Source organism: Terrapene carolina, unplaced genomic scaffold (genome assembly GCF_002925995.2).
Source record: "Terrapene carolina triunguis isolate 2854851 unplaced genomic scaffold, T_m_triunguis-2.0 Scaffold34567, whole genome shotgun sequence".
NCBI lineage: Eukaryota > Metazoa > Chordata > Testudines > Emydidae > Terrapene > Terrapene triunguis.
This window is the reverse complement of record NW_020698918.1, coordinates 2,222-8,735: the sequence shown is the minus strand read 5'-3', so window position 1 is coordinate 8,735 and position 6,514 is coordinate 2,222. Positions and strand designations below refer to the sequence as shown.

At 62.4% G+C, this 6,514-nt stretch overlaps 1 protein-coding gene across 1 annotated transcript in view; it reads right to left on the bottom strand.

Annotated features, from left to right (window-relative positions):
- Positions 1 to 452, bottom strand: part of NDUFS8 (NADH:ubiquinone oxidoreductase core subunit S8) — a 2,910-nt gene extending 2,458 nt beyond the window's left edge. The window contains exon 1 of the mRNA XM_026646249.2: positions 373 to 452. The gene's annotated coding sequence lies outside the window, so the exon portion shown is untranslated. The remainder of the gene's footprint in view (positions 1 to 372) is intronic.
- Between the last annotated feature and the right edge of the window lie 6,062 nt (positions 453 to 6,514).

Below are 6,514 nucleotides of genomic sequence, written 5' to 3'. Positions count from 1 at the left end.
TAGTGCAGGGCACTTTCCCACAGGGGTCCTGCAGCTCCCTGCTCCGGGACAGGGACCCAGGCATGCGGGACGGGCCCTCACCCTGCCGGGGAGGGGCTGAGTGACCTAGGACCCATCCTGGCGCCGTCTGGGTCTGGCGGGCAGCAGCGAGCCCAAGGGACCCAGGCGTCCTGCCCCGCCCAGCAGGAGCAGAGGGCGAGGCTTGTCTCGCCCCGCTCAGCTGCCGTGCGCATGCGCAGCCGCCTGCGCTCCTGAAGGTCCCAGTGACCCGAGCGAGGCCGGGAGGACCGACCCCGGGGGAGGGGGGGGGTTCCGGGCATGGGCCGGGGGCGGGGCCGCGCGCGCTGCGCGGGGCCGGGGAGCCGAACTCACCCCCGCGGGGACAGCACCGGGCACCCCTACGCCACTCCGCTCCGAGTCTGCAGCGACCTGGCCAGGCCCGGGCCGGCAAGCGCTAGGGCCAATCAGCGTCCAGCTCGTGTCTCATTGGCTACGGGGCCGGGCGGGAGGCGGGGCGTGAGTTCTGATTCGGCAGCGCGGACGTGACGAAGGTTAAATGGGGTTAAATAATTGGCGGAGGGATGGGATTTAGGGTAGGATCACTTGTGGCGGCCTCGGTTGATTGGTGATTGTGAAAGCTGTGTGGGGGCGGGGTCACCTCCGGACGGCCCGTCGAATTGGTGGAGGGGAAGGGGGCGTGGCCACGTCCAGAACGGCCAAGTGGATTGGCGGAGTGGTATGGGGGCGGATTTACACACATAACGGACACGCGGATTGGCGGAGAGCCGTGGGCGGGGGGCATACACTCCTTCCTATGACGCAGGGAGGGGGTGGGGCGGGGCCTTTCAGCGCACGCGCGGACGGAACGTGGGGCTTGAGGCGGCCCGGGCCTGGTGGGGTGGGTGGCGTTAATCCAGAGTAGTACGGCCCTGTGTGGATGGGCCTACACGGTCTCACTTCGGTTTAGCAGCGGCTGATCCAGTTTAAGGGTACGTCTACACTACACGCCGTATCGGCAGTTAGCAATCGATTTATCCGGGATCCATAGATCGTGTCTCGTTAAGACGCGATAAATCGATCCCCGAACGCGCTCCCCATCGACTCTGGAACTCCACCAGAGCGAGCGGCGGTAGCGCAGTCGAGGGGGGAGCCGCGGCCGTCGATCCCGCGCCGTGTGGACCCCAGGTAATTCGATCCAAGATACTTTGAGCGTAGCTGAAGTTGCGTAGCTTGGATCGATTCCCCTCCCCCAGTGTAGACCAGCCCTAACTGTGCACCTGCAGTTAATCCGGATTAATCTTTCTGTGTAGACAAAGCTTGCATCCCCTGTGCCTTGGTTCCCCGCCTGCAGCCTGGGGGTGGGATCCACAGGGCTGTACTGCACTGGAGACCGTGGGGTGGTTGGACAACAGGGGCCCCCACTGCAAGCGAGAGGGACCATGGAAAGAGGGGGAGACACCATCCTTGGGGGGAGGAGATGGTTGCTGAGGTTGGGAGAGCCCCTTAGACCCCCAGTGGCGACAGCGGCTGCCCGCGCGTGATTGGTACAATCAGCCCGTAGCCAGAGGGACCTTTCCTTTTGGATGTGGGACTCAACCATGACAATGGGTGTATTGGGGGTTGTGCCCTTGTCCAGGCTGGCGAGTCCATTAGAGCCATGTTTACTTCCTGTTGCTTTAGCAACGTGAATGGAGCTTGCGTGTGCTGTGACAGCGTCCCCGTTTGGGTGCCTGGCTTTCTGGGAGCCGTTCGCAGCCCTCTGAAGTGTGACTTCCCGAGGGGCTGTTCCTGGGAGTGTCCACGCCAACCCCCTGGCTTTAGCGGGAGATGGAGGTTCTCAGCACTCCTTGAATCAGGCCTGGCCTTGCCTGAATTTGTGGACTTTTTGAGGCACTAACGCAATGAGCCCCTGGCTCAGCGAGCACCTACACAATCCAGCTCCTGTGGAACAATCAGTTCTCCCACGGCTGTCCCCCAGTGCAGGGCCGATGAAGGGGGAAGCCGGTACAAATTACCGGGGCCCAGCGGTCCGGAAGGGGGCCCGGCTTCCCCGGCCCTGTTTAGCCGGTCCGGCCTTGCTGGGCGGCCCTGCCCCAGTGCTCTGAGATTTTTTTGCAGGTGCCTGCAAAGTGCTGTACATCACAGCTGTGCAGCAATGCATGGGAGAGGTGCCCCAGGCGACGCTGTGCTGTGTGTGGATGGGAGGAATAAACGCCAGGGAAGCAGGGCAGGTCCCCTGGGCATGACAGCAATGGCCAGTGTGTCTAACACATTAATTGTGGCCCAGATCAGTGTGCTGCATGCTGGGCATGGCAGGTGAGTCAGGCACCTGGCGTGAGTGGAGGGTGGGCTCTGTGCTGTGGCTAGAGGACATGCTCAGCACAGTGTGAACGGCTAGTGCCACACACCACAGTCAGTCGGCAGGGTCCAGACGGCACCATTTCTCCTCTGTGCCAGCCTCGCCCCTGACACTGCTGCAGAAAGCCATGGGGCAGCACTTACCTGGCCCCCTCCTGGCTAGATGTGAGCTGCTGGCCTGGGTGAGACTCGTGTTAGAGGAGGGAGGCCGAGCAGGTGTGTGAATATTCAGGGCTGCCAGGAAGACCAGGGTTCAATTCCCTGCTCTGCTACAGAAGCCCTCGGTGCCCTTAGGCATGTCCCTTAGCCTCTGTGCCCCAGCTCCCAGCTGTGCAATGGGGCTCACAACCCGGCCCTGCTGCACTGGGGGTGAAAGGATAAACACACAAACGTGTGTGAGGTGTCCAGATACTGCAGTGACAGGGGCTGGATCAGGGCCGGCTCCAGGCACTAGCTTGTCAAGCAGGTGCTTGGGGCGGCCACTCCGGAGAGGGGCGGCACGTCCAGCTATTCGGCGGCAATTCGGCGGACAGTCCCTCACTCCGGCTCGGAGCGAAGGACTTCCCGCCGAATTGCCGCCACAGATCGTGATCGCAGCTTTTTTTTTTTTTTTTGGCTGCTTGGGGCGGCCAAAACCCTGGAGCCGGCCCTGGGCTGGATAAGGACCTGAGATAGGGAGTGCAGCTGTTTACCCCAGTGCAAATCTCCTCTGACTCGAATTGTGTCCCTAAGGACCGGCCCTGGGCCAGGGGACATGCCCAGGACAGGGAGGGGAGCTGGCTGCTCCATGGCTGTGGATCCCAGCTGATCTCCAGCCTGCCCCAGGAGGAGCCAGATAGGGAGATCGGGGTCAGTTGCCCTGGGGCTCCTGCCTTCTCTTTGGCCCTCATGTGCCCTGTTGCTGCTCACGCCCCCTTGGGAGCCCCCTGGGAGGGAGTAGCACCCCCTCATCCTTGGGGAAGCTTTTGGGTGAATGAGCTCATCCCTTCCCAGGGGCCTGTGCAGTCCAGGAGCCATCCCATGTCGCCAGGGGATAGCAGGTACCCTGTCCTTGGCAGGCAGTGGCTGCAGTCCCTAAGGAGTGCTAGGGGCACGTCTTCACTACCCGCCGATCCGGCGGGTAGCAATCGGTCTATCGGGGATTGACTTACCGCGTCTAGTGAAGACGCGATAAAATCGATCCCTGATGGCTCTACCGTCGACTCCGGAAATCCACCGCGGCAAGAGGCGGTAGCGGAGTCGACGGCGGTGCGGCAGCAGTCGACTTGCCGCCGTCCTCACAGCCAGGTAAGTCGACCTAAAATACGCCACTTCAGCTACACTATTCACGTAGCTGAAGTTGCGTATCTTAGGTCGACCCCCCGCTGTAGTGTAGACCTAGCCTAGGAGAGGTGTGCTGGGATAGCTATCCTGATAGGAATATCGTGACAACATCACTGTAGCCAGGTGGGCAAACCCCAGGGGAAAGTCCGTTTGCCAGTTCCCTGAGCAAAATAAACTATAGTGGCAAAAGGATTTGGATTTGGATGCTCTAGCTGGTATAGAAATGTGAAGAAATCACCCCCATAACCCGCATTGCTAGGCCAGCGTACGTTTCTAGGGTCACTCCGGCCTCAAACAGCTTTGGCCAGCTCCAGGCGTCTGGGAACGTGGGCAGCTGGGTGGCTGCGTGATGGTCCCATGTGGGGGTGCTGCCAGCCTGGTGATTACCAGGGCACAGGCACTCACTGCTAACGGGAATGGCCCATGTTCCCAGCCTGGACACCCACCTCTCCATGCCCGGACCTCTCCAGGAAGGGGTTGTTTGCTGTGTTCCCCACACTAACCCCCCTGCTGTGGCTCTCTGTCCCCCTCTGCTGGCTGCAGCGGGTCACAGGGTTAGGGCTCCCTCCAACCAGGGGCCCTGGCACTCGGGCAGTGGTGCCTCCTGAACCTCCTGGAGGCTCTGTGCCACCTCCAAACTCTGCCTCCCTTTGAATGAGGCTCTGCTGACTCCTGTCAGTGGCCTCCTTCCCCACCCGCTGCAGGGCCCCTGAGCCTGGATAGCCCCCCCTACTCCTGGAGTGACTGACTGAGACACTGCAGAACCCAGGCGTCCTGAGGCCGGTCCCTCACAGCTGCAGTCAATGCTCCCCTGCTGGTTGGCAAACACGGAAGGCGCTCTGGGGTGGGGCGCAGGGGGGGCCCACATGGGGTGGGCTGAGGGCCCATCCAACTTAACTGCTTGCTGGGGGGGGGGGCACTCAATTGGGAGGAGCTGTGAGGACAGAGCAATGGCCAGGGGCCAGGACATGAGCAGGAGGGAACCCAGCTGACAGCCTGGGGGTCGTCACACAGTCGTGGGAACACACGCACAGGGTGGGGCAGGTAACGAGAGCTGGGCCCATATGGGATAGGGCGGCGGGGGAGCAGTCACGCTGGCAGAGAGCATAGGGCTGCAGGCCGCTGTGGGGTGGAGCCGCCCAGGACGGAGCTGTACTGGCTCTGCCATGTTATCCTCGGGCAGGCAGGGCAGTGATGCTTACCAAGCCTGCTGGCCAGTATGGATGCCAGGCTCCCGCTAGGGGCAGCGCAGGGGGTGGGTGAGTCCTGCTCTGGGCCCAGGAGAGGGACTGGGTGGGGCCTTTCCCATCCCTGTGGATTCCAGCTCAGGGGACCTTGCCCCAGGCACCAAGGCTGAACCCTGTAGACTTTGGTACCTCCCCGCAGATAAAACTCTAACCCTTGAACCAGCATCAGGCTCATCACGGCAGGTTGACACATCGGGAATGCCAGGCAGCCGGGCACCGTCAGCACAGCAGCTCTTGCAACCCCCGGCAGGCAGCAGGCTGGGTGCGGTGCAGAGAAGAGGTAACGCCAGTGAGGCTGGGGGTTCCTGTGCCCCCCCCCCCTTACTCAGGAGCCTGGTGGGTCAGCACTGCGTGAGTCTGGGGGAAGGTCACCCCATTGGGGCATTGCCAACTGTGGAGATCCTTGAGGAGAGCACCCACAGAGAGAAATGGGGACATCAATGCGTGGAGGGCAGCAAGGCCAGGGGACTGCCCGGCCCACGTACACCTTGGCACTCACCAACTGCCCCTGCAAATACAGGCCCGGGACAGACTCTGTCTCTCTTCTGGGAGACTCGGGCAGGACCTGGCACCCCGTTCCTGTGCCCAGCAGCTCTGGGGAGTGGGTGCCTTGGTCCCTGTTCTCTGGGCTTTCTTGTTGAGGCCAGCTCTCCCTCCTGTGCCCCAATTGGCTCCACCCGCCCACGGGGATTGCCGGGGTGAAGCACTGAGCAAATAACACTGCCGAGAGGGCTGAGTCGGAGGAAATCCCTCAGAGAAGCCAGTGAGGTGCCGAGCTCCCACCTCAACAGCACCCAACTCCGGAGTGCATGGGCAGCACCTCAGGTACACACCCCTCGCTGAGCCACTGCAATGGGGCGTCCAGCCTGAAACAGGGCCTTTCCCCTCTAGGGGTGCCTGCTCCGCTCCGGCCCCTTGGGTGGGGCACTGGCTGGCTGTGGGGTGGGGGGGGGAAAGGAACATAGGCTCTTTCCCCTCTAGGGGGTGCTGGCTCTGATCCAGGCCCAGGCCAGGAACGAGTTGGAGTCGGTGCTGTCCGCTATCTCCTGGTGGCCCCGTGTGGACAGCGTCGGGGTCTGTAGACTGGGTCCAGCTCACCAGGCGGCTAATGCAATAAGTGCAAATAGCACCTTGTGGGGAAGTGTCAGCGTGGCTGGGCCCTGGGGCAGCTTCCTGCCCCCTTGCCAGAGGAGGTCCCAGCCCTTCTGCTGTCTGGTGAGTGAGCGGAGCCAGGAGAGGCTTGTGGTAAGGCCCTGGGTGCTGTGCCCAGCCCTGGGCTGGCGGCCTGAGGACCAGCTAAAGCCCTGTACCTAGGCTGAGCTGTGCCCCTTCACCATGGCAGCAGGCACATATGTGGGCCAGGGCTATTATCCCTGATGTACTGATGGGAAGCAGTGCCTTCAGAGATCCAGGGCTGGCAGGGGTCCCAGAAGGGAGCCCAGTTCTGAGTTCCACCCCCGTGCCTGAACAACAGGGCCAGCCCCTTCCTGGCTCTGTGCCTCAGTTTCCCCCATGGAAGGGGACAAAACTGCCCTGCTCCTCCCCCAAGGGTGGCTGTAAGGCTGGCTCCACCTGGGATGCAAGGG